This window comes from Melanerpes formicivorus, unplaced genomic scaffold (assembly GCF_026170545.1).
Source record: "Melanerpes formicivorus ecotype bairdi unplaced genomic scaffold, bMelFor1.0.p_v2 SCAF_2, whole genome shotgun sequence".
NCBI classification, from domain to species: domain Eukaryota; kingdom Metazoa; phylum Chordata; class Aves; order Piciformes; family Picidae; genus Melanerpes; species Melanerpes formicivorus.
The window spans coordinates 15,167,518-15,194,639 of record NW_027142354.1 but is presented as its reverse complement, the minus strand read 5'-3'; the positions used below and the strand labels follow the sequence as shown (position 1 = coordinate 15,194,639).

Sequence of the window (27,122 nt, the reverse complement as noted above, 5' to 3'; positions counted from 1 at the left end):
TGTTCTGTTTCTGTTCCATATCTGGGTCTAAACTGTAGCAGTTACTCTATCACTCAGTGACCTCTCCCCAGCAGAGAAGGGGAATCAAAAAAAGGAGAGAAGACCCATGAAATGAAAATTGATTTAATGGAATATCCAGACTGGTATAAATGTCAGCACAAAGTATATAATGTTATACTCAGCCCAACAAAAGTGCAGTAATCACAATAGACAGGCTGTTCTCAAAACCAAGCTGGGTGCAAGAGTTGATCTGCTGGAGGGTAGAGAGGCTCTGCAGAGGGACCTCAACAGGCTGGACAGATGGGCAGAATCCAATGGCATGAGATTTAACACATCCAAGTGCCAGGTTCTGCACATTGGCCACAATAACCCCATGCAGTGCTACAGGCTGGGGTCAGAGTGGCTAGAGAGCAGCCAGGCAGAGAGGGACCTGGGGGTACTGGTCGATGGTAGGCTGAACATGAGCCTGCAGTGTGCCCAGGCAGCCAAGAGGGCCAATGGCATCCTGGCCTGCATCAGGAACAGTGTGGCCAGCAGGAGCAGGGAGGTCATTCTGCCCCTGTATACTGCACTGGTTAGGCCACACCTCGAGTCCTGTGTCCAGTTCTGGGCCCCTGAGTTTAGGAAGGATGTTGACTTGCTGGAACAAGTCCAGAGAAGAGCAACAAAGTTGGTGAGGGGTTTGGAACACAAGCCCTATGAGGAGAGGCTGAGGGAGCTGGGGTTGCTCAGCCTGGAGAAGAGGAGACTCAGGGGTGACCTTATCACTCTCTACAACTACCTGAAGGGAGGTTGTAGACAGGCGGATGTTGGTCTCTTCTCCCAGGCAGCCAGTACCAGAACAAGAGGACACAGTCTCAGGCTGTGCCAGGGGAGGTTCAGGTTGGATGTTAGGAAGAAGTTCTATACAGAAAGAGTGATTGTGCTATGGAATGGGCTGCCCGGGGAGGTGGTGGAGTCGCCGTCATTGAAGGTGTTCAGGAGGAGACTTGATGGGGTGCTTGGTGCCATGGGTTAGCTGTTTGGGTGGGTTGGATTGGTTGATGGGTTGGACACGATGATCTTGAAGGTCTCTTCCAACCTGGTTTGGTTTATTCTAATAAAGGTTTTATTCTAATAAAAACAGGAGAAGGAAGAACATGGTAAGGAGGAGCTGTAGGGGGAAGCTCCCCTCTCCTCAGCAAACTTCTTTCCTCATGCTAACTGTGAGGCTCATGGTATGAGATTCACCACTGAGCTAACTCCAGTCAGCTGCCCTGGCTGGCGCAGAACTGCTAGTGGCCTGCAGCCTATAAGAGGCCTGTGATTCTGTCCCAGCAAAACCAGGACAATGGTTACATTAGATTGGATACATTAGATGGTTTGAAGATTATAGACAGGACAGGTCAATGAATTTAAGAAAACTTATGACCACTTCCTGCTACCATCGCACAGCAGATAGCATTTTTTTTCCATTTGTCATACATGTAAGCTGATAGTGAGTGGAATGGATATCAGTTTGGTGGCTATTTGGTGGCACAGTTGCTTTGTCTGTGTAAGGTTTTAATAGTGACTATCTGAAAGTGGTAATTAAACATTACTTAACGATGTGTAGCTGAAAGCTTTCCTGGCATCTTTTGTACACTTCTATTTAATCCTTGGCAGTTTTTAGGATCAAGCCACATTTGAAGAGGTTGAAGAGCAATACTAAAAAAAAAGAGCATAAAAATAATCTGTTAGGAATATGTCCACTGGAGACATGGTCAACTGTGAGAATGCTCAGATAGACACTCAGCAGTGCTTTAAATTTCATCATAATAATGTTGGTCTCTTCTCCCAGGCAGCCAGTACCAGAACAAGAGGACATAGTCTCAGGCTGTGCCAGGGGAGGTTTAGGCTGGAGGTCAGGAGGAAGTTTTACACAGAGTGACTGCCCATTGGAATGGGCTGCCCAAGGAGGTAGTGGAGTCACCATCGCTGGAGGTGTTCAGGAGGAGACTTGACAGGGTGCTTGGTTGCATAGTTTAGTTGGTTGGGTGGTGCTGGATGATAGGTTGGATGCGATGATCTTGAAGGTCTCTTCCAACTTGGTTTATTCTGTTCCATTCTATCATTAGTAATTTGAAAAGTGGGTTGAACTGCTTCCCCCCATTGACTGTGCTGATTGTTTTCACCAATCCTTTTTATGGTTAATATAAAATTTAAGAACCTAGAAAGTAATACAGCAAAGCACATAAAATATAACTAGTCTGACTAACTGGAATGTCCTCTGTGCTTAGATTTAAGTACATGAGTGCATAGTTGCAGTACTGCCTACTTGAAAAAGGATAAATAAGGCAAATCTGGAGAAATAGAAAAATACTGTAAAAGATGAAAGATGAGTTTTAAAACAATACTTTCATAAACTTGATAATTTGCTTACTTGGGATGAGCATGATTGATAAAGCAGTGACAAGTTTTAAAGTATCATAGTATCAGTCAGGGTTGGAAGGGACCACAAGGATCATCTAGTTCCAACCCCCCTGCCATGGGCAGGGACACCCCACACTGGATCAGGCTGGCCAGAGCCTCATCCAGCCCGGGTTTAAACACCTCCAGGGACGTGGCCTCAACCACCTCCCTGGACAACCCATTCCAGGGCTTCACCACTCCCATGGTGAAGAACTTCCTCCTCACGTCCAGCCTGAATCTCCCTACCTCCAGCTTCATTCCATTCCCCCTAGTCCTGTCACTACCTGAGATCCTGAGAAGTCCCTCCCCAGCCTTCCTGTAGGCCCCCTTCAGATACTGGAAGGCCACAATTAGGTCACCTCAGAGCCTTCTCTTCTCCAGACTGAACAGCCCCAAATCCTTCAGTCTGTCCTCATAGGTGAGGTGCTCCAGCCCTCTGATCATCCTCATGGCCTTTCTCTGGACACCTTCCAGCACGTCCATATCCCTCTTGTAATAGGGGCTCCAGAACTGGGCGCAGTACTCCAGGTGGGGTCTCACCAGAGCTGAGTAGAGGGGGAGGATCACCTCCCTTAACCTGCTGGCCACACTTCTTTTGATGCAGCCCATGCAGTCTAATATGTTAAACCACACCTAGTTTTCCCCTTTTTCTTTTATTTTTTTTCTGTTTGTTTTGTTTTGTTTTTGTTTTGTTTTGCAGGTTTCTGTTTTCCTGACCTTGTAGTTCAAGGTAAATAAGCTTGTCGGATTTTTTATTGTTTTGTTTTCCTATTGAAACCACCTTGTCTATGCTAGAACATGCAATACTATTCATGTTTTTAAAGCACCTGGCAAGTTATGAAACTGAGCTGATCTCCCTCAGTTCCATATTAAGTTAGGAAAATGTTGATTTTTCATTAGCTCTGTTAGATGTGATGCCTTCCTTAACTTCTAATTAGCTTCTCATAAAGCAAGTATGTTTTTCAGGCCGCAAGATTTTTAACTGACACAGATTTTAGTGATGTTTTATTTCTCTGTGTGAAACCATATTCGAATACCTACAGATGAGTGTCCATAAGCCTGGGTATTGTCTGAGTAAATATCTTGTCACTAAGATCCTTGAGGTTTTAATTATGCTCTTTCTGGTGTCTGACTGCTTTTAGTCCAGTATGATATTCAGCTTGATTCTTAAGCAGACTTAATAGTTGAAGCCCTTTTAAGTCCTTATTGGACAGTTAAGATATAAATGTAAATAGCTATGCATCCTTAATTTGTCTCCTTATCTGCATTTATTTTACATGAACTTTGATACTGTATTATTGAATTACTGCACTGTTTAAACAAGAGAAGACTCAAACAACAAGGACATGATTTGTATGGAAGTTTCTATACAAAATAAAGCTGCATTGTGGTTGCCTCCAAAAATCAATGTGTCATCACATTAAAAAAGGACTCCACTGCCATAATAGATTACTTTTGCTTTGCAACATAGGATAATGCCATTTCATTCTTTCCCCTTGAAAGATGCTAGTTTTTCAGCACAGGAAATGAACGCTACTACCTTTATCAGGCTTCTTTAGCTTATGATTGTGTAACTATAAAAAGTAAGCAATTACAAGACATGACAATCTGGCCTGTAGTACTAAAGATAAAATAGTAATTTCAGTGTCAGACGTTACACAACTCCATCATTCCCTTCTTTTGAGGCATCTGTTCACCCCGAGCATGATACAGTGCACAGTATAAAAGCACAAGTTTTCAAAGAGACAGATTGTGTTCCCCACCAGGTGGGTGTAAATTCTGATGGAACTGCTCTTGAGAAGTAAAGCAGATTTTTAATCAAAATGTTTGATCTTTCCTGGTAGTTGTGCTGAAATCAGCCTATCTGAGATTGGATTAACACAGAATAAGCTTCCTGTGCATGCTTACAAATATGCACTTACATAGTCTTGCATGTTGGATTTCCTTGTCTCTTTCCACAAAATGTAATGTCTCTTATGTTCAGGCTTCCTCTTCTTATAGAACTGCCCTGCTATTCCACACACCATCACTTCATTTCTCAAGGCACTTAAGCAGCACTTAACCTTGTGTCCAATGATTTTAACTTGTGAAGTGCAATGCTTAAAAGTCTGTGTTCTTTTTGAATCATGGCCAGGTACACAAATGTACTCCTTTATCTTTCAGGCTCTCATGCAAAGATACTTGCCAGACAAACCACTAAAATCACAAAATTCAAAATGTTATGGTGATACTTAGAGTGTTAGGCCTGCTGATTTTCTGTAAATTCCTTCTTCCTTCTCTTTGATTTGCAGAGATCAAAGGAAAATATAATATTACCTTTCATAAACCCTGATTCCTCATTACATCTTTATTTTTTACCTTATTGTATGTCATCACCTGAGTAGTTTGACTAACATGCACCTGTTTCTCTTCTATGTACTTCAGACTTTCCATTTCAGATGAGAAGCGTTCCTGCTTTATTTCTTCTTGGAAGGGATCTGAGGCTCTCATTTAAACATATCAATGATATGATTTCAGAAAACTCAGGGGGCTCAGGCATTTTTGCCTGCATTGACACCTTGTCCTATATATATAGTGCTAATTCGTAGGAGTATTATCTCTTGTATGAATTGTAGTTTAAATTGGAACTGGATTAAGTGCTCTAAAGTTGAGATCTTTGGTGGCTTACTGTAGGCTTGCAGTGTGACACTGATGGTATTGCTTGCTGTTTCAGTTCCTTGGTTTTCCATGATAAAGGGATGACAGTGGCATTTCCTTTCCTTCCCTTCAGTTCTTTATCTCTCTGTTTTGCGTGTGAGCATTTTAGCTGAGGAACATTTTTGCATGTGTGTGGTAGGTTTCATTACAGAAGTCCTAGGAACAGACTTGGGTCCTACTGCCACTACTGGCAGTTTTGTGATGCCTTCTCATCCTGTACACTTTCAAGGAGACTGACACAGGTTTTTAAGAATGACAAGGATGCTATCATGTAATTTAAGCATTTACAGGCAATTTTTCTGTACTTGGAAGCTTATATTTATTTTCTGTATCCTTAGTCAGCATAGTTTCTTAGGTGTTTTTGCCACCATAAATGTTTATAGTCATTGTTCAACTTGCAGCAATCGAAATATACATAGCAACAGGAGGAATATTTACCATATTCATAGCATTTAGCTGGTGCTGGCATTCAGTGGAGAGTCTGAAGTAGATGCCCACTAGGGCAATCTTACAAAATGAAGAAAAGCAGACATTTTCCAGGCATTTTGTGGAAACTGATGATGTCCCACTTAACTACATCAATTTATCAAGAACTCACCTTTGGAACTGTTCTTCTTCATGAGTCATCATTACCCATGCAAATGAGATCTGCAGAGGCTGTAGAACAGCTGAGGAATCAAAGGAGGAAATAATTCTTAAAAGTACTGCTTTGTTGCTCATTTCTAGAATTACAGGTGCATCCCCTGAAGTGGCTACAGGTGAAAAGAGCTGTTAAATTTAAATCTGTTTTAAAAGGCATTAGGCAATTAAATGTTAATGTTACCTCAGTGCATTTGAAAAGGAATAGAGGGTAATCAGGACATGGCATTACAAACATTTCTGTATCACTATTGTACAATTTCTTATATATATATATATTTATTTTTTTCCCCCTGCAGGGACCATTAAAAGATTCAAATCTGAATTTTTGTAACCTGTACAGTCTCCTTAGTTGTGTACATTTGTAAGTAAAAAACTAATGTCATTACAGTGATTTTGACATCATGCCAGGAAAAACATGTAAATGATCATTAAAGCTGGTTGAAGTATGAACTTTGGGGTTTTTTAATTCCAACCTGAGGAATTTATTCAGCAAGGTATTAGGCTTGGCAGGAAAGTAGAAAGAACAATTGAAAAAGTGATCAGTTCAGTTTAGTACCATTTATCCATTAATTTGCCTTTCCCAGGGCAAGAACTGTAGTCTGCATTGTCACATGAGAAGGAAGTTTCAGCATATGCAGTACCTTATCCTGTAAACAGGCTGTAGTCAGGCACAGGGTAGCTCAAGGAGAAACCTGTGGAAGGCCCTGGCAGCACCATCCAAGACCACCACACAAGTACCCCAGAAGCACCTTCTAGCCATGCAGACCCTTCCTCTCTGAATGGCTGAGCCCAATTCACCAGCTTACACATGGGTTTGTTTTGGAAAATCCCTGCTAACTTCTGTTGAATTCTATACCTCTGAAAAGAAAAAGCATAATAATAAGCATAATAAGACCTGTTGTGAATACACCAGTGTACAAGGCACAGCTGCTCTGAGGGTATTCATGCTTGAGCTCATCATCCTTATGTGAGGCGACAGGACCTTTCATGCCCTTTTACTCTCATCTTTACACCTCAGACTCTTATAAAGGTGGCAGAACTTGAGGGCCTCTGCACACCATTTGTTTTCTCTAGGCTACCAGCTTTGTGACCAGACTGGTTCCTGCCAGGCATTGCTATAGCCTTGGCCCTGCCTGTTTCTTTTAAAGCCTGTTCAACTAATTTCTCCACTGGCCAGACAGCAGTGTACACCTAATTACTCTGGATCAGTCCTACAAACCAGGGAAAAGGGCTGTTGGAGCAAAGGTGGAGTAAATGTATGCCTGGGTATGAGCACGTTAAAGAAGTAAAAGCATGCAGCACTGACTGAGAGGGTTGCTCTCTGCTACTTCCAACCAATTGAATCAATTAGCTAAATAGATTTGAGAGATCCATCCCTTGTCCTGCAGTCCTTGTCCTTCCTGGCAAACATTAACAAACAAGTCATTGGGATTGTGGTATTTTGTTTCTTTGAAGGAAATCACCGATTTCTCCTTCGACTCTGTGGCTGAGCATGAGGCATAAGGCTGGACATGATCTCACATGGGATCACCTGGGCTGTTCACTTGCTTTCAGGGAGGATCAGGCATACCTTTCCTCATCTTGAGGTGTTGGTCTCAACTGCTCCCATCATGTCCTATGACAGCATTACATGTAATACCTGTAGGCAGCCTGCTTCTGGGCTGGTTGTCATTGTGCTAGAAAGCTTTTTTCCTCAACTACGTAATAGGCCTTGTCTTCCACATGATGGACGTGGAGAAAACCTCATAACAAACTTTACATATTTTAAATATGTTATCATGTCTTCTCTTACTCTTTGCTTTTTCTAGACTAAACAATTTAATTCTTACTCCTCTTGTTCTACATCTGTTACCATTTTTTTCTGGCTTTTACCTGGACTCCCTCCAACTGTCTCCTTCTTCCAACAGCCACGATCAGCAGAGCTGGACACAATAATGCAGTCAGGGCCTTGCCACTGCTAGCAGGGGAAAAATAATTACTCGATTTACTTACAGTATTACTATGAATATGCATCACATTACCTTTTCTGCAGATGGATATCATCCTGATTTGTAATTTGCTTGTATACCACTAAGACTTCCCTGCAGATTCTTTTTGCAGTACAGCTGCCTGGCAAGGCTCCTTTATACATTTGTGCACTTTAATTATCCTTCTGTGGTAATTTACATTTCTCTTTGTGGGTGTAATTCATTAATTTCAGAAAAATTATTCCAGTTACTGTGATCATGTTGAACTTTAAGCCAATCTTGTAAACTGCTTGCAACCTTACCCAGTTTTTTACCACATCAGATTTTACAAGTCTCATTTATCAGCAAGTACGCAGGGCAACAGAATTATGAATGGCTTGTTTTGAAAACACAATGAAATGTCTTTGTCTGGTCGTGCCCTCCTCTCTGGTGGGCAGGCAGCAGTTATGTTACAGGATGTAGTCAAACTTTTTTCTGCTGGTTGCTGTGACAGGGTATGATGACCTGAGGTAACTGATGTTTTGGTTTCCACCGAAAGCAACACTGGGATGCTAAATTAGCCTGTGTGGAGCTGCAGGTCGTGGCAACAGTATACTCTCAGGCAGAGCCTATTCTGAACTACCACAATTGTTCCTTCTTTTTTTAACACATTTGCAAGTTTTTTTTTCTTATATTTCCTAGAATCATAGAAGGTATTGGTTTGGAAGGGACCTTTAAGGGTCACCTAGTCCAATCCCCCTGCAGTAGCAGGGACATCTTTAACTAGATCAGATTGCTCAGAGCCCCATCATGCCCGACTTTGAATGTCTCCAGGGCTGGGGCTATCACCACCTCTCTGGGGAACCTGTTAGTGTTCCATCACTCAGAGCAAAGAACTTCTTTCTAATATCCAGTCTAAATCTACCTTACCCTAGTTAAAAATATTGCTCGTTGTCCTTGTTTCATATTCTTTCTTTTTCCCTGACTCTCCCAACATGCTAAGCTGTGTATACTTGCCAGTGCCTGTAAAAATACTCCTTTGGGGCTTTAAGGTAATTAAATACCTCCAGGCTGCTGTGCCTCTAACACTTCCCTCCTGTAAGCTTGTCCTCTCTCTGAACTTTTCCCCCTTTGCCTGAGGGCATCTTGCAATAGTCCCTGGAGTTCCCTGCAGCTGCATTCCTGTGCTTTCCTAACATTTGTCTGCTCTTCTTTTCCTAGGAGTCATGAATCTCTCATTTTGTAATCAGTTTTATTTGATTTTCTCTTAATCACTGAATTCTTAACAGTTCTTCTACAAAACTGAAGTGAAAGTTGGGACACCATCACTTGTGCAATATCTTTTGTCACTTTATGGCCTCCCAGGTTGCTTTTTCACCAAATATCTGAGTATCTCTTTCTTCAGGAGAAATAAAAGGGATATTTAATACCAAACTTTGTGTGCATTCTGATTTTTAGGGGATTTTGAGTTTCTCTGTGCTTCCATGGAGGAGTTCTTCCATCCAGGAAGCCAACAGAAGGCTGATTTAAAGGTTGGCTTCACTCCCCGAAATAGCCAGTGGACTATTTTTTATGAGCTAGTAATCTCATCATTTTTTCAAAGCAGGTGCAACTAAAAAAAAAATCAAGCTGCTCTGACCTCAGAAGCTTGAAATTGTTTTAAAATCATATTGTGCAGCTTTTTAAAGTACATGTGGAAGAAACTTCCGGAAGAAACTACAAGGGATTCTATGCCTCATCAGTGTAATGGCAACCACAGAGCACTGAGATATAACCATTGAGATATAACCTTACGCTTGTGACAGGTACTCAACTTGCAGCATAATAAATATAATCTTCCCTGAGCAGCAGACAAAGCAGGGCTAAGTCTGACAGGGACTTCTACAATCTATATGGATGTGAATACAGAGGTGAAGAAGATGAATCCTATATTGGCAGAACACCCAGTGAGAGCATTGGTCTTCATGGTTGATCTGTCTCTTATGGGCCAAACTTCAACCCTCCATCTGCAGCTTTTTTTTTCCTTTGGAAGAGGATGTATGTGATTCAGCTAGTGGAGCACATTTCTTGTTTTCTTTGTTTAAAAAATGCTCTGCAGTAGTTATTTCAGATGTCTGTAAATGGATGACAAATAGACACATTTTAGTTAAACTAGAACTTTCTTTATAGCCATTTCTTACCCTGCTATCAGTTATGTTTCAGTAGCTCTGTGGGTAACAACAGCATTTTTCTGTCAGTGGAGGATCCAAATATTAGAATTATTTTAGAGAAGTGGGTTTGGATTCAATTTGTATTCATACTGATAGGTTATATATCATGGGTATTATATAATGCCTGTAATTTAAGAGTCCACAAGGAAAACAAAACATTTATTATATTCTGAGGCATTTCCAAGGAGTGAATAACTATGATTAACTGAATAGGCCATTAGCTACCACTATTACTCTGCTCAAATGCGGCTGAAATAGCATTTCTTTAGTGGTAAAAATATTTGGCAGAAAGACCCAACTTTACAAATGACATTTGTGGACAGTCCTCTACATTCTTAGGAAGCTCCAAAGAAGTTGTATTTAAAGGCACCAGACTCAATTTTCTAAGCTGAAACCATTCAAGAAATATAGCAAGTAAATATTTTCGGTGAAGATTATATTTCCCTAATCTTATGTCCACATATGTAGGAATTCCATGAAGTAGCTATGGGGCAAAGTTTGCTTTGGCAGATTAAACCTTCTTGCTCAGTTGTCTCCATTACATGATACATACATAGGTTTTTCCAGCTATTTATATCACTGCAGAAGCATGTTAGAATGGAGTAGAGTAGAGTAGACCAGACCAGACCAGACCAGACCAGGTTGGAAGAGACCTTCAAGATCATCATGTCCAACCTATCATCCAACAACACCTAATCAACTAAACCATGCAACCAACCATCCTATCAAATCTCCTCCTGTTCTACAATTAGAGGAAAAATTAAATGTACTTGTTCATTTTATAATAGCAGAATTAATAAATATTGATAGCACTTTTTTCCTGTTAGTGATATGAGCCAAAACACACCCAACCTAACAGTTAATAAGACATATTTTAATTCTTCTTTTTTTTTTAATGCCATTTTGGCATTGAGATATATTGCTCTTTTTAGTACATCTTAAATGCCTTCTACTGCAACACCTTGGTTTGTGTACTAAAAGCTTTGCTTAAAGTAAACAAATTTTCCTTTGTGCCGAATTTTTGTTTGAAAGAAGAAACAGAATGTGTCTTCATGGTAAAATTAAGGGTCTTCAGATAATTTTTGAATTGAATATTCTTAATCTGATTAGAAAGCAACTGTCTTCTGAAGTTTCTTTATTTTCCTCTGCTTCAAACAACTTCTCATGCTTTGCATAATGTCATATTTCTTTGGAAACACCGATGGTAGTTACAGTAAGAAAGATTATAGTAATCAGCAAGAATAGTTCTGGTTTAACTCCTTGTTTGAACAGGGATGACAAGAATTTGGCTATGCCACTCTCTGGAGATCCTTGGCATCCAGAGCAGACTATGTTCCTCCACTCAACAGAGCTGACAGATAGCTTTCTGTAGGTTGGGTGGTCTGTGGTGGAGGTGAGGAAGAAAGACTGTCTTTAATGACTGCCATTTTTAGAAAAAAACATTTGTCTCTGCACAACCAGAGTTGAATTTTACTTTAATCCTAGCATTTCTTACAAAAATAGTATCTGCCGGCAATAGTATGTTTGCAAAAGCTAAATATTTTTGAGGATCTGATATTGAATGCCCAACAACATAGGAAATTCACTAGATTCTAGAAGTAGATATGTGCAAAAGGGATCATTTTAGAAGCAGTGGTGTCAAACAAATGCAAAAGCCATTCTTTAAAAACAGATCAAAGTCTTTGTCAGAGTTAATGGAGAAAAATAGTGGTGATGGAGATGTTTCTGTGTTAACACAAAGGGTGGCTGGGTTTGTATTTTGGAAGAAAAAGGTGGGCTGAGTCATTGGTAAAATAACAGCATTCTCTTATCTTCTTCATTAAGATTTCTTGCAGTAGTAGTGAGTATTTTGCTAATTATGGTAATTATTTATAGAAAGCTGGTTTTTATTAGGAAGGATATTAAAGATTAAAAAATAAAGGGGGGGAGGGGAAGAAGGCTGTATTTAGGCATTCTATAATGTAATGTGAGTGAATATAGAAACAAAACCTGTTCATCCAGTTAAACCTCCAGTATGGGTTCAAAAGTAAGTAAGTGAGGGACTGTAGCTGGCATACTAGCAGCAAATATCTTTCAGTGGGTGCAAGAGTGTTACCTATGCTCTGAAGCTCTGTAGTCCTGTAATGATTATCTGAGGCATTTTCTGTATGTTGGAATAAGGGGAATGGATGCACAGTAACACCAGTATAGATTCACTTTAGAATTCTACAGAGATACACCAGGCTGCAAAACTAAATTAATGTTCTGAAAGCAAATGACCTACAGGAAGAGTATCTTCTGCTTATTTATTGCTGGATGGATCTAGCATCAATACAGAGATATTTATAGAATAATAAGAGTATGGGAGTAAGAGGCATTCCATTTGTATAATATATAAATTTTAAATGAAGAATGCCAAAATATTTTTAATGCCAGCCCCGACATGACAGAATGAGCACTGTAATTATTTGCTTTCTGATCAATATCCAATATCAGCTATGGTCACAAAGAAACCACACTAATGTAATGACAGATCAAAGCTTGCACCTACAATAAAGATATTTAAGTCAGTAATTGCAGCTAAATATAAATAATTATGTTTAAATGTAGACTTGATATTTTCAAGCAATTTCAGGATCTTCAAGAGGAGCTCTAGGTTGCAAAGTTCACCTTTCATGGCTATTCACACATTTTTAATTCACCAAGGAGGCAATTCCTGCACTGCAGCTATCGGAAATGGTATTTCCACTGCAGAGCGAATACTGCAAAGGGTATGTAGGAAGGAAGCTGATGGTCTCCACTGTGTGGCTAAAGCCAGGCAGAAGACACAATGTAAACACAGCAACATGTTCATTCTGCAGATTGGTAAAACCCTGGTAGGCAACTGCAGATGGATACCTTTTATCCCAAAGAGATGCTGAAAGACCAAGATGAAATTTAGTAGTACAAATATAAATTCAGGCATTTAGAGAAATAAGCAATTCCCAACATTCCTTTTTGATGAAAGATATCTTCAACAGAGAGTGAGGTTATCAGTGCCTTTATCATAGAATCGTAGAATCATTTATGTTGGAAAAAGATCTTTAGGATCGCCATGGTTTAGTAGTCTTGAGGTCTTGGGTGACAGGTTGGGCTTGATGATCTTTGAGGTCTTTTCCAACCTTATTGATTCTATGATTCTGTGATCTAGTCCCACTATGAAGCTTACACTGCGAAGTCCACCACTAAACCCTGTTCCTAAGTGCTATATCTATGTGTCTTTTAAATACCTCCAGGGATGGTGATTCCACCATTTCCTGGGGCATCCTTCCCTTTCCGTGAAGAAATATTTCCTAATATCCAACCTAAACCTCCTCTGTACAACTCGAGACCATTTTCTCTCTCCCTATCACAAGTTACTTGGGAAAAGAAACTGACACCTGTCCTTGCTACAACCTCCTTTCATGTAGTTGTAGAGAGGAATGAGGTCTCCCCTCAGTCTCCTTTTCTACAGGTTAAATAATCCCAGTTCCCTCAGCCTCTCCTCATAGTACTTGTGCTCTAGTTCTACAACCCTCACCAGATTCATTGCCCTTCTCTGGACACGTTCCAGCACTTTAGTGCTCTTCTTGTAGTGAGAGGCCCAAAACTGAACACAGAATTTGAGTTGCAGCCTCACCACTGCCAAGTATAGTAAGACAATCAATCTGTCTGCCACACTATTTCAAATGCAAGCCAGGGTGCTTGTGGTCTCCTTGGCCACCTGAGCACACTGCTGGCTCATGTAGCTGGCTGTCAAATCAACACCCCCAGGTCCTTTTTCAGTGGGCTGGGCAGCTTTGCAGCCACTCTGCCCCAAGCCTGTAGCATTTCGTGGGGTTGTGACCCAAGTGCCCAACCCCACACTTGACCTTGTTGAACCTCATAGCATAGGCCTTGGCCCATTGATCCAGCATGACCAGGTCTCTCCTTAGAGCCTTTCTACCTTCAAGCAGATTGACACACATGCCCAGCTTGGTATTACCTGCAAACTTACTGATGGTGCATTCAACTCCATTTTCTAGATCATTGATAAAGATGTTAAAGGGAACCAGCCCAAATACTGAGTCCTGAGGAACACCACTTGTGACCAACTTCCAACTAGATTAAATTCCTTTCACTACCACTCTTTGGGCCCAGCCATCCAGCTAGTTTTTTATCCAACGGAGGTCCCATCCAAGCCATGAGCATTCAGTTTCTCCAGGATGGGGAAATGTGGGAAATGTGTCAAAGGCTTTACTAAAGTCTAGGTGAACAACATCCACAGTCTTTCCCTCTTCCACTAAGATCAGGTTAATCAAGCAGGACTTGCTTTTCATAAACTCATGCTAACTAGGCTTCATAACCTGATTGTCTTGTATATGCCACATGACAGCACTCAAGATGATCTGCTTCATAACCTTCCCTGGCACTAAGGTCAGACTGACCGGTCTGTAGATCCCCAGGTCTTCCTTCAGGCCCTTCTTGTAGATGGGCATCACATTTGATAACCTCTACTCAACTGGGACCTCCCCAGTTAGCCAGGACTGCTGGTAAATGATTGTAAGTGGCTTGGTGAGCACTTTGTCAGCTCCTCCTATACCCTGGTGCCACACACTTGTGTATGCCTAAATGGTGTAACAGGGCACCGACCATTTCCCCTTGGATTATGGAGGCTTCATAATCCTGGCTTCTCATTCCTGTCTTCCAGCTCAGGAATGGGTAACTCCGGTACAACTGGTCTTACTGAGGCAAAGAAGACATTAAATAGCTCAGCCTTTTCCTCATCCTTTGTCACTGTGTTTCCCCTTACATACATTTTCTTCATTGCTGATGTATTCATAGAAACCTTTTTTAATTGTCTTTTATAGCAGTAGCTGGGCTTCGTCCCTTCTGGTTGTATCCCTGCATAACCTCCTGACTTGCCTGCCCCTTCTTCCAAAGAGTCATAAATTCTCCTTTTGTTCCTGAGTTCCAGACAAATCTCTGTTCAGCCAGGCTGGCCTTCTTTCGTCTTGTTCTTCTGCTCATCTTTTGGCACATAGAGATGGCCTGTTCCTGCACCTTTGAGATTTGCTTCTTGAACAGTCTTCCTGGACTGCCTACTAAGGGATTCTCTCTACCAGGCCCCTAAATGGGCCTTTGTAGGATAAAGTATGTAAGTCTCATCATCCACGTTCAAGAAAGAGCAAATCAAACTCCAAGAGACTCAGAGGCAAACTACAGAAAAACTAAGAGGGAAGAGGATGCTAATAGAGGTTGACATAACCCAGTAAAAGGAAGTCTGGGAAGAAGACACTGATCATGGTCTCTCTAACTGCCTTCAAATAGTGTACAACTGAAAAAAAAAACAACCAAAAAACCAGAAAAAATGCTTACTGTAGACACAAACCTCAGGGACATAAATTGATCATGAATAAATGTAAGGTGCAAATAAGAAAAAAATGTTCCAGCCATCAGAGCAATTAATTTCTGGAGCAGTAAGCAAAAAGGTGTTGAAAAAAATCACCACAACAAAACACCCAACTTTTAGGGATAGAGCTTGGCCAGTTAATGGAAAGGAACAGCAAATGCCTTTATGCTGAGATCATTCAGTCTCCTGCTCCCTTACTTTGTACCCCTCCTGTTCTACGAAGCAAAGGACTATGTACAGTTTTGTATGTTCCTGAGATTGCCTTTGGGAACCAAACATTCATAAGGTATTCAGTGAGGTGGGATGCAATAGTGAAAATGCAAGAAGACACTTCAGCTGTGAGAGAATAAAAATCTAGGTTTGTTGATTGTGTGATACAGCTTTGACAAACACTCAGACAACTGTAAGAGCTTTAAGTCCATTTCTGGGTAGGAATGCTGATTTGGATTTCATCTGGCTTCTTCCCCATCGTTGGAAATCCAACTATCAGCTACTGCTTTGAGACAGTACAGGGAAGTGCTCTGTGCTGCTGGCAAACAATTTGTTAGCTAATTCCACTTGATCTTCAGTGATTGTGCAATGATTTTTTACTTTGTTTCAGTGCAATCAGTTACAGGAACACTCCAGGCCCACAGCTGGGAGGCAGCAGCACCCAACCTGTCTGTCAGGCCAGAAAGGTGCCGACAGTGAGCACTCCATCTCCCTCCTGGCTTGCTCTGGGAGAAACAAGCAGTTTGGGACAAACTGCATTCACCTGGACTGTGGCACCAAACACCTCCCTAAATAAGTTACAGCCACTTGGAGGTTGTCCCAGATCCTGAAAGGTGGAGAGGTTCAGGCTAATTTAAAGCTTTATCTCACAGGACTAACACAGCACAGGAGCAGTCATGCTGTCAACTCCTGGCTGTCCTACTGGACATGTGGCTGCATGCTTGGGATGCTCTCACCATGTTTAGAATGATAGAATTGTTGTGGTTGGAGAAGACTGCTTAAGATCATCAAGTCCAACAGTCAGCCTATGACCAGCATGGCCACTGAACCATGTCCCAGAGTGCCACATCCACACATTTCTTGAACACCTCCAGAGACAGTGACTCCACCACATCCCTGGGCAACCTATTTCACCACCTCCCTGGGCAACCTATTCCAATATCTGACTATTCTTTCAGTAAAGAAATTTTTCCTAATAGCCAATCTAGGTCTCCCCAGCACAACTTCAGGCCATTTCCTCTCATTTTGTTACCTGATACTAGGGAGAAGAGACCAATCCCCACCTCACTACAGCCTCCTTTCAGGTAGTTGTAGACAGCAATGAGCTCTCCCCATAGGCTCCTCTTCTCCAGGCTGAACAACCTCATGTTCCTCAGCTGCTCCTCATAAGACTTGTTCTCTAGACCCTTCAGCAGCTTTTTTGCTCTAGCACCCCAATGGCTTTCTTGTTGTGAAGGGCCCAGAACTGAACACAGTATTCAAGGTGCAGCCTTACCAGTGCCAAGTTCAGGGGCATGATCACTTCCCTGCTCCTGCTGGCTTCACTATTTCTGATCCAGGCCAGGATGCTGTTGGTCTTCTTGGCCACCTGGGAACTCTGCTGGCTCATATTTAGCCAGCTGTCAACCAGCACCACCAGGTCCAGCCACTCTGTCCCAAGCCTATAGTATTGCATGGGATGTTGCGACCCACGTGCAGGATCCAACGTTTGGTCTTGTTAAACCTCATATAACTGACCTCAGCCCATCAATCCAGCCTGTCCAGACCTCTTTGCAGAGCCTCTGTACCCTCAAGCAGATCAACACTCCCACCAATTTAGTGTCATCTGCAAACTTACTGAGGCTGCACTCAATCCCCTTGTTCAGAGCATAGATAAAGATATTAAACAGAACTGCCCCAAATATCAGCCCTGGAAATCCCCCTCATTACTGGCCACAAACTGGATTTAACTCCATTCAGCACCGTTCTTTGGGGCCAGCCATCCAGCCGGCTTTTAATTCAGCGAAGTGTCCACCCATCTGAGCTATGAGCAGCCAGTTTCTCCAGGAGGATGCTGTGTAGCAGTTCTATGCACCACCAGACTCTGTGAGCCCATCCTCACTGTTTCAGCACAGCACAAAAGGGTTGAACCCTGCTGTGCTTATGGATATGCCATTGCCTTGAAGCAAACCAGAAGCATTCCTGCAGTCAAGCTCATCTGAGAATAGATTAAGGCTGCTCTTCATTAACACTTTGAAGTGTTGTTTGCAGTTTCCAGCTCACACCCTCTGCCATATTGTAGCCACCTTGATGAGCACTGTTTGGCTTGAATGCAGATGAAGTGCTCTAGCAAGTATGTCCAGAGCTGGCTTGTGGTCAAGATTCAGTCATGTAACTTTACAGACATACTCCATAACAAACATAAATCTTTGTCTCTCTCATGGCAAGGCAGAGCAGGATAACTGCGTCAGCCTGAAAAGCTGTAAGACAGTTGATTTGGATGTTTCTTGTCTTGCGAATGTCAAACATTCAAAAATTGTGGCTTCAAAAATTATGAGACTGGTTTCAAAATCTTAAAAACATAAAATTAAGGCTCTGGAATTCCCTTTTCTTTTGCATTCTGCTTTTCTCAGCCTCATCAGAGCCTATCAGCAGCTAAAATAATATTTTGCACCTTTTCTTTGTATCTATGAGTATAAAAAAAAAATGTGTGGGACTCATCTCACTTAACCTTACCCTTGCAAAACATATACCCCGCATGGCTGCCTGCTTTGTCTCTGTAGTACAGAGTAATTGCTCACAGCTGCTGCTACCACTCTGTTAGACACTTAGGCAAGCATGGGACCAATTCTCCTCCCATCATTGAGTGGCTCTAGATTACTCTGGCTGAGCACATGACAGTTATGGGTTTGCTTGCCTAAAGAGTAGTGTATATATGTGCCATTAAAGATGCCCTGAAGGGTTCCTACAGCATAGCTGGAGAACATTTTACAAAAGCATGTAGGATGGGAGGCAATGACTTCAAACTGGAAGAATTTAGACTTAGATTAACATGAAGGTGGTGAGGCACTGAAACAAGCTGCTTAGAGAAGATGGGGAGGCCCCAGCCTTGGAAGTGTTCAAATCTCAACTGGATGGTGCCTTGAGCGACCTGGCCTGGTAGGAGCTGTCCCTGCCCATGGCAAGTGGGTTGACACCAGATTATTGTTATGGTCCCTTCCAACCCAAACTGTTCTATGATGATTCCCATGCTAATGAGACAGAAAACCTTTAGGATGTCTGAGAAGGCACTAGGCACCTAAGCATAGATAAGTGAGTCCCATCCTTCAGTACCCAACTCAGGTGAGGTGATTGGTCTCCCAGCCCAGTCCACATGACTGAACTGGCTCCCCTGCATGTTGTTTGAGGTGTAAGAAGACATTTTATGTTCATTGGAACTGCATCTCTGTGTGCAACTTCAGCCACCACAGAAAAGCATCCGTCAGGAAAAAATACAGTGGGTGTTTCAAAAGCATGCATCATAATTATGCAAGAATTTTGGACTGCTATAGAATTACTGCAGGTGAATTATCGTTATTTCTTGGGTCACAGTAGTCACACTTTAAATCTTTTGCCTGCAGATGAGGTGCACCTCTGAAATCATCCAGCTTTGCCTGAGGCATCACAGGCTTTGGCTGTGCTCAGCCTGGCATCCCCATGGGCCTATGAGTTGTGTGCCACTGTAGTAGTATGAGCCCGCTGGTGCTAACAGATTGACGGATTGCATCGGGTTGGAAGGCACTCTCAAAGGTCATATTGTCCAACCCTGCTAACATCTGTCCTTTCCATCCCTTGGGAAGCTTACTCAAGTGACCTCATACGCAGGTTTCATTTTTCTTGGAGGAACGAAGCAGTATCCTGTCCACATGTTGGAGCTCAGGGCTCTTCTAAGCACATGACGCCCATAGGCAAAATATGGCTATATCCACAGAAAGGGCATTTCAACAGGATGGTGCAGTCCCCTTTGTTCCCCTTTCTCTGCCAGGACATGACTGTGTGTTGATACCCTGCACAGAAAGCAGAGTTCACCCCTTAACAGTTCACCTTTCTTTGCTTGTAAAGTAGACAAGCTGAGTAGACTTCGTTTCTAGATTGCAAAGAGAACAACGATGATCTTTTAAGAGAGAAGTTGGTATGACACATATATCTTTCAATTTCAAAAGGGTATCAGCTCTTCTGCTCCTAAACCAGATTCTGCCTGGTTGTTTTGTTTGTAGTTTTTGTTTGCTTGTATTTTTTTTTTGGTTTTGGTTGGTTGGGTTTTGGTTTGGTTTTTGGTTGATTGGGGGGTTTGTTTGCTTGCTGTTTGCTTGTTTGTTTGTTTTTTTCTCAAGCTGTGTTTCTGTCTTTCTCTTTCCTTGTTAGCAAAAGTCTTGATCCCAGGAAAGGTCAGAAATCCTAGCCCTGCCTCTGACAAAAAGACAAAGGTAATTTTAGTATTTGGATGTCTACATTTCTCAGTGAAGTCTCTTAAATCTTTGAATTTAAAATCCCTAGAGTTGTTCTCAGAGAGACACAGACATCTGGTTTATCCCAGCCTCAGGACTTTTGACTTCCTGTAACAAGGGAATTTTTGTGGGAATCCTCTGCCTTGGTGGTCAAACAGCAGGCAGTACGTCATGAGCAGTCCTAGGTCAGGATGTCTTGCCATCTTTCCTTCTCCTATTTCCTTCTGTTGCAAGTATTTGTGTGTATTATTCATGCTGCTGTCTCTCCATAACTATATTTTTCAGAGCAAAGTCAGTATCTCTCTTTTGAAGCCTTGAGCAACCAAGTCTAGTTGAGAGGTGGTCCATGGCAGGGGGCTTGGAGTAGATGATCTCTAAGATCCCTTCCAACCTAAGCTGTTCTGTGATTCTGATTCCTTTCACTGGAAATCCAATGGTATTTAGTCCTAGATATCAAATCACATTTCTCGTTAACTGAAGGGAAGATGGGCTTTGTGTTGTATCTAATCACTAGTTTGTATTTCAATTTTTCCTGGTCCCAAATTCTTTCAGTCCAGAACTGAAAATATAATATTGTGTGTCACTGGGAAGGAACTGGGGGCTTTGTCTTTGCCTCAGGAAGCAATCTTGTGAGTAGCTCAGATAACATATGTAGAATATATCATAGAATGAGAAGTAGAAAAGGTCTGCCAAATAACCCATATTAGGTAAGAGTGATCTGTGCCTTCTTTATTTGTGGGATTGCCTTATATCACCATAAAGATTCATGTAAATGATGATCCTTTCTTTGAAAGGCTCATTATCATCAGTCCTGTTGGTGTTAGCAGTTCTTGTTCAGTATGTTTCTGATCAATAAGTTATGCAAGATAAATTGTAAACAGTAATTTTGCAGCTTGGAATTTTGTGAACTTGTGCAACGGATTTATTTCCCGAGGAGGTACTGTAGTGGTATGATTTTGCAGCATTCTTAGTGGGTATTTCTACTGAGCAAAACTCAATTTTAAGAGGCTGTAAAAGACCTCCATTAAGCCTAAATTGAGCAATATTCCAGTAGAGCACGTACTTCATGAAAGTAGCTATATGGATATAAAATCAGTTGTATTCTCACTTGAAATCTTTTCTCCATAATGCTTTCATTTTCAAAGTGTATACAATACTTAATTTCAAAAGATACCTACTAGTATAATCTGCTCTATTTGAACAAGACTGTAGGCCAGACTACTTGTATTGTTTCTGTTCTCATGTGTGCTAGGGAAACTGGACTAGAACGCAGGAGGTTTCACTTGAATTCAAGGAGAAACTTCTTTACTTTGAGGGTGACAGAGTATTGGAACAGGCTGCCAAGAGAGGTTGTGGAGACTCCTTCTCTGGAGACTTTCAAAACCTGCCTGGGTGCGTTCCTGTGCAACCTTGATCTAGATATACCTGCATCAGCAGGGGGTGTTGGTCTAGATGATCTCCAGAGGTCCTTTTCAACCCCTATGAATCTATGATTCCATGATCATTTTGTGTGTGAATTATTTGGAAACCATTCACAGAGAGCAGTTCTCAATGATACACCATTAAGTGTAGTTCTGCATGCGTTTTTCCTTGTTCTGGTACTATTTAGTATTCTCACTGACAGCTTGGATGAAAGGTTAGAAAGTACACTTAATAAATGCTTAGAGCAAAACAAGCGTGTTGGAAGCAAGGAGATGAACACAACCTTCATAAAGTAGCAGAGCAGCTTAGAAAACATCATCTTTCCAGACGCTCAATTAGAACAAATGCAGAACTGTACATGGAGCTCAATGTAATGAGCTGCACATAAATACAAATGGGAAACAACTGGCCAAGCAGCAGTTCTGCAGTAAAGACCCAGTGTCATAATAATCACAAGCTGAGCGTGCCCCAGTCGTGTGCTACTGCGAACAAGGCCAACACTATTATGTGCTATAGGAAGGGGAGTAATTAAGCATAAAATGTAATTATTTTGCTCTTCTGCTAATAAGGCTGCAGTGGAAGAGCTTTACCCACTTGTCAGAGCTGCAGTTCAGGTAGGACCCCACAAGACAGCAAACAGGGCACAAAGTTCTAAAACATATGGGTCTTGAAGGCAAGGTTGAGGGCTTGTTTAGTCTAGAAAAGTGAGGAGGAAAGGAAGGCATGATAGCAGCCTTTCTATAGCAATGAGTGACTCTAAAGAGGAAGGGATTTAACTGCTGTGTATCTGTCAGTACAGGAAAGCAGTAGTAGGCTTAAATATCAACAAGGATGATTTAATATAACCATCAGGGAAAGTGGACTTCTGGAATAGGTGGTTTAGGGGGGAATTTGTGGAAACTTCAGCCTTGCAGATGTTTAACAAAAGATTAGAGAGACATCAGCAGTGGTCCAGGAATGGGAAGGGAGATCTCTCAAATTATCTGCTAGCCCTGTTCCTTTAGTGACTTTTCATCTATGTGATAATGCTCATGCTAATCACTATGCGTGCAAAATGTATTTTAGATACATCCAAAGAATTTCAGGGTATGTAACATAAAACTTAATATTAGTTCTGGAATTTATTGCACAATTTCCATATTTAAATCAGATGGAAGCAATTATACTTTTTTTATTTTTGCCTGTGTCAGTATTGATTGAAATTATTGGGGTCTAATGGTTTTGTGTATGGTCTTTGTGAATAAATAGGTGATCACAGTCAGATACCTGTGGTAGGATACCAAGCACTCAATTGTAGCAATAAGAAAGTATGGTCTTTAGTCTACTTGTAGTCCATGGAAAAAGATGGGCATCTTTCAGAGATTACCCAAGGAGTGGGTGAAGGACCCTCTAGAGGTACATCTGGTTTTCACTTTTTCTGCAGCAAATATATATTAGAGGTGTATTCTTGGTCTTTCCTTTTCTCAGTCTGTGATACCAAAAGTTTGGTTTTCTGAGAACCAAAGCATCTGTACTTCACAGAGGGCTACCTGGAAAAACTGCAATTGTCAGGAAATCAGAGTAGATAATGTAGTGGTGTTTTCTGACCCTTGGTTCTATGAAGCCTATTCAATGAGTTGTTTATGAAGGATCAATAGTTATTATGATTAATAGTTACTATCAAGACATATTGGGCATTACTAATATGTGTTAGAGAATTCTACACCAGACTTACATAAACCATTTATTAATCTGCTGGATTCTTACGCATTAATCATTTGTCCTCTAAATGGTTTACGTTGTAACTTGTGTACAGTGGGTGTGAGAGGGAATGCAGTATTTTTAGCCAGAAAATTGCCTATAAAAATTATTCTTCACAAAGAAAATATTTTAATGAAGGTTTTAAAGTGCTAAGCTACTGGACACTGAAAAGGAAAATTAGTAGTATTTTAAAAGTAATGGTATGTTTAATCCGGTATAACATTTTAGGAACTATGCAGTATAAGACACCTTTCTTCATCATAAGTATCCTGTGGCTAGAAGAGAGACTGTGCACTTTATCCCCAATCTGTTAATTATGAAACATATGATGCAATTGCCTGGTTGAATATAAAATAAAAAGAAGAAGAAGAAGAAGAAAAAAAAGAAAGGAAAAAAGTCTCACTTGCAGGGCTTTTTAAACATTGGAAGTACACTCCAGCAAACACTGATGACTAGTTATTGTTCCTTTTGTCAACAGGCAAGATGAAGGAGGTTCTGGCAGCTTACCATGTCCCGGGCTCTGCAGAGTTAAGTGAGAAGTGCGCCCATGTGCTAGCATGCATCACATCGCATCTTGGGTCTGAAGTGCCAGAAGGATCCCAGCGCTGCAGACTGAGACGGCTCTGAGCACCTCAGTACCCCGTTTCTGACAGAACCCAGGGATGGCAAACTTACATACCAGTATTACCTGTCTGGGGCAGGTTTAATTTTATAAATTAAAACCATAAACTCTATGAGTTTCTAGAACATATTTGTGCTGCTGAGGATGATCTGCTCAGATGAACAGTTTTGCGTCCATCAGAGAGACAGGTTCTTCTGCTGGACCAGAAGATGACAGTGGACTATATATTGTAACTAATAGCATTTGTAGCATCTCCTAGTGCAAATAATTGAAGAAAAGGTTGCAAGAAAATCCTGTAGGGAATAAGATATGCTTTGTTTTGATCTAAAATTTTTTAAATGCTTTGGTTTTTTTTTAAGGATAACCACTTTTACATAACACTATGTATGCAGTCTATGTGCAGCTCTTCACAGTGGCTATCTGTATTCCAGAAATGAATGTGAGAGACCTGAACTATTTTAGATTTGTGATGAATCCCTAAAATATGGAGTATCATGAAATACTAGAAGGGAAAAGTTCCAGGGCTCTGGAACAGGTTGCCCAGGGAGGTGGTGGAAGCCCCATCCCTGGAGGTTTTTAAGGCCAAGTTGGATGTGGCTCTGAACAACCTGATCTAGTGTGTGGTGTCCCTACCCACGGGGGTTGGAAATAGATGATCCTTCAGGTTCCTTCCAACCCTAACAATTCTATGATTCTATGATCTCCAATTACTTCCTGTTGGTGTCTGAAAGGAGGAGGAAAGGGCAGGAAGTAGAAATTAAATACATAAACAAATACATTGCATTTCTTGTTTGACATAGGCACCTGTCCCACTGTATGTTTGATCTAATAGCCAAGGGAAGAGAAAAGGCTAAGTTAGCTGAGTCCTCACATGAAAGGTCCATGGTTTGGGGCAGTATTTGCTAATTTTGTCTGTTGAGTAGCTATAGAAAAGAAGGAACATGTCTATGCCCCACCATACGTGAAAACGACATACTTGCCATTCCTTGATTTATTTTTGCTCTTTCAAAAATTAAAGTGCACGTTTTATGGAATGCTGTAGCCTGTGGTCTCTTTACATTTGCTTAGTGAGATCCTTTCAGCGAGGTGGTTCCCATTACAGTGTAACTGCATGATGACCACAGCTTTGGGCCTGTATAATAAAGATCTAAATTCAAAATTTTGTTTCTCACGATTTTCTCTACTCTTTTTGTTGTATCTACAAGTCTTTGATTGGAATCCTGTTTACTATTGATCACTGTTTAGAATACGATTTGGAAAAAACTGTTAAGAGAGGAAGGTAGTTGTATGGTTGGACCTTCCTTTAACATCATTTAGCACAGGCAAAGGGGTAGGAAATGTTAGCAAACAAATAGTGATGCTTAAATTCAATTTGCACATGAGACCTCAGGGCATTAAGGAGATCAGGAACTTTGCATCCTGGATTTAAGGCTACACTAAAGTATTTGACATCTGGTCTCTATTAATTAGTAATCCTGGCAAGGTATAGGAGGAAAAAGCTGCAGAAAAGCTGAGTCTAAGCTGGCTTTGATTTGTTGTGTATGATACATTATGCTGAACATATGTACACCAGAATTTAAAAGCCACTTGGACTCTTTCTCCTTCCCCCTTCTTATTTTCTTCTTCAAAGACAAACTTTTAAGCTATAAAAATACTCTTCATGTAGCAATTAAGTTCGTGTGAGCAAAGACTGCACATTGCATTTCTAAAATTAATGAGATCCTGACAAGGTTACACTGGTTGTGCTGCATTATGGGCAGACCTTTGTCCTGCTGACACTCTGGTTAGCTTATAGCAATCATCTGAGGTCATGTCAACAGAGCATCCCTGTACTTTGAAACCTCTTAGTCAAGCATCACTCTCATCCTGTGTCTTATGTAGCTGCGTGTGTATGGATGGCAGAGTGCTCACCACTGTGAAGTCCATACCAGTGCACTTGAAGATGAATGGGGTCAGACAACAGCATCTCAAGGCAGTTAATGCAGTTTGCTGATCAATTTAAGCTAATCTAAGGCTGCACTTCTGCTCCCAAGGGTCAGTCCCATCTTCTCCTTCTGCCCCACTTACACCTACCCACTATCTCTCTCAATATCTGCACACCTTTGAGACTTCCTGGTCTGGCTGAAAATGTCCTCCTTGTGAGTGTAGCACTTGTGCCAGGTGTTCAGTCTGACACCAGGAAGTGAGTGAGAACAAACATCTTTTTATCAGCAGCCTAGTTTTAGGTCAGCTTACACTGGTGAAGGAGCACACCTTCAGATCCATCTAACAGTCAATTAACTAATCTTGCTGCCTAAACTTTGTATTTAACCACATAGTTTTCTTATGACTACGAATAAGAAGTATTCCTTGATTCAGTGCAATGAAAATAAAGCACTGAAGTTAATTAAATTCATCTGAAAACATGAAATAGTAACACCTTTAAAATTACCTGCTCAGTGGCAGTATTTGAGATACAAGAAAAATCCTTTGCCATGAAAGGAATGCATTCCTGCCATTCAAATTACTGTGAAGATCAGAACTTTTCCAGAGAAACAGAAGTGAAAGCTGGGTGCCGTAGCAGCTCTAGGGCAAGTGAAAGTCTCCTTTTTTCTATTAATTTGGTATAAGCTCACCATGTGTCCAGCTGGATCCACCAGAACTGTAGATGCTTGAGCTTGACCATGGCACCATTTGAATTTGAATGTCAAAAAGAATTGTGCCAAGAGCAGGGCCTGTTTTGAAGAAACAGCTTTTTGTCTGTAGTATAACACAGGCTGCTGGAAGCTCAACTATCCTGTTGGGTGAACTTTTCTGACAAGATGTGTGACTGTTGCCCATCTGTTGAAGGAGTGATTAAAAACCAAAACATAACAAAATGGGGAAACCTCCCAGCACTCCAGTAAGGGCAGAGGTTGCATCTTTTTGTTCTTTGGATGAATTGCCCTTTGAGAAGCCTCCCCATGGCATCTGGACAAGCCTTTCTTTGTGAAGGGACATGAATATGGAGAGACCTGCAGCGCACCCCTCACTTCAGTCAGCTTCAAAGGAAAGTTTCAGAAGTCATTGTTTTCTGGCAACTTTAAATGTCTGAACCGAGGCAGTGCTGTCTTTACAAACAGTAGTAGCAGGCCTTGATGACTTGGAGCAATTCAGTATTCTAATTTGCACAATTAGAACAAATAATTAATGTGAACTACAGGTTTAGCAGGCAAGAGCACTGGTTTTCCTGACTGAATGAAGTATGTGAATATGTAGTTCACGTTCAAATAAGATGGTCTTAAGTCATTTCCTTGGCAGACAATAATCCTTTCCAAGAATAAGAACATCTGTTCAGGGCCCAGACCTGAAATAAATAGTAGGTTTAGAGACAGATCTTTTGTTCAGTGTTGTTTGGTTATAAGGTATCTAAGAAAAAGTTGGTCCTTCAGGTCACATCTGGGCTTTTGGTGACAAAGTATGAACATGTCTCTGCTGTAGCTGACCACACCAAATCTTACCTGTAACTGCAATGCTGTTCCTGCTGCCAGTCTGCATTGCTGTGATAGCATGGGCTTTTATAAATACCAGCTTGCTTTGGATTGCTTA

At 41.3% G+C, this 27,122-nt stretch overlaps 1 protein-coding gene across 2 annotated transcripts in view; it reads left to right on the top strand.

The window, feature by feature from the left end:
* The window catches only part of SCAF8 (SR-related CTD associated factor 8), a 166,714-nt gene that overhangs the window by 71,415 nt on the left and 68,177 nt on the right, over positions 1-27,122 (top strand). Inside the window, exon 21 of one of the 2 annotated variants that reach the window (XM_068151484.1) lies at positions 23,412-24,721. The exons of the other annotated variant lie outside the window; for it this stretch is intronic. The gene's annotated coding sequence lies outside the window, so the exon portion shown is untranslated. Of the gene's footprint in view, positions 1-23,411; positions 24,722-27,122 lie in introns of those variants that run through there. 2 annotated transcript variants of the gene reach the window in all.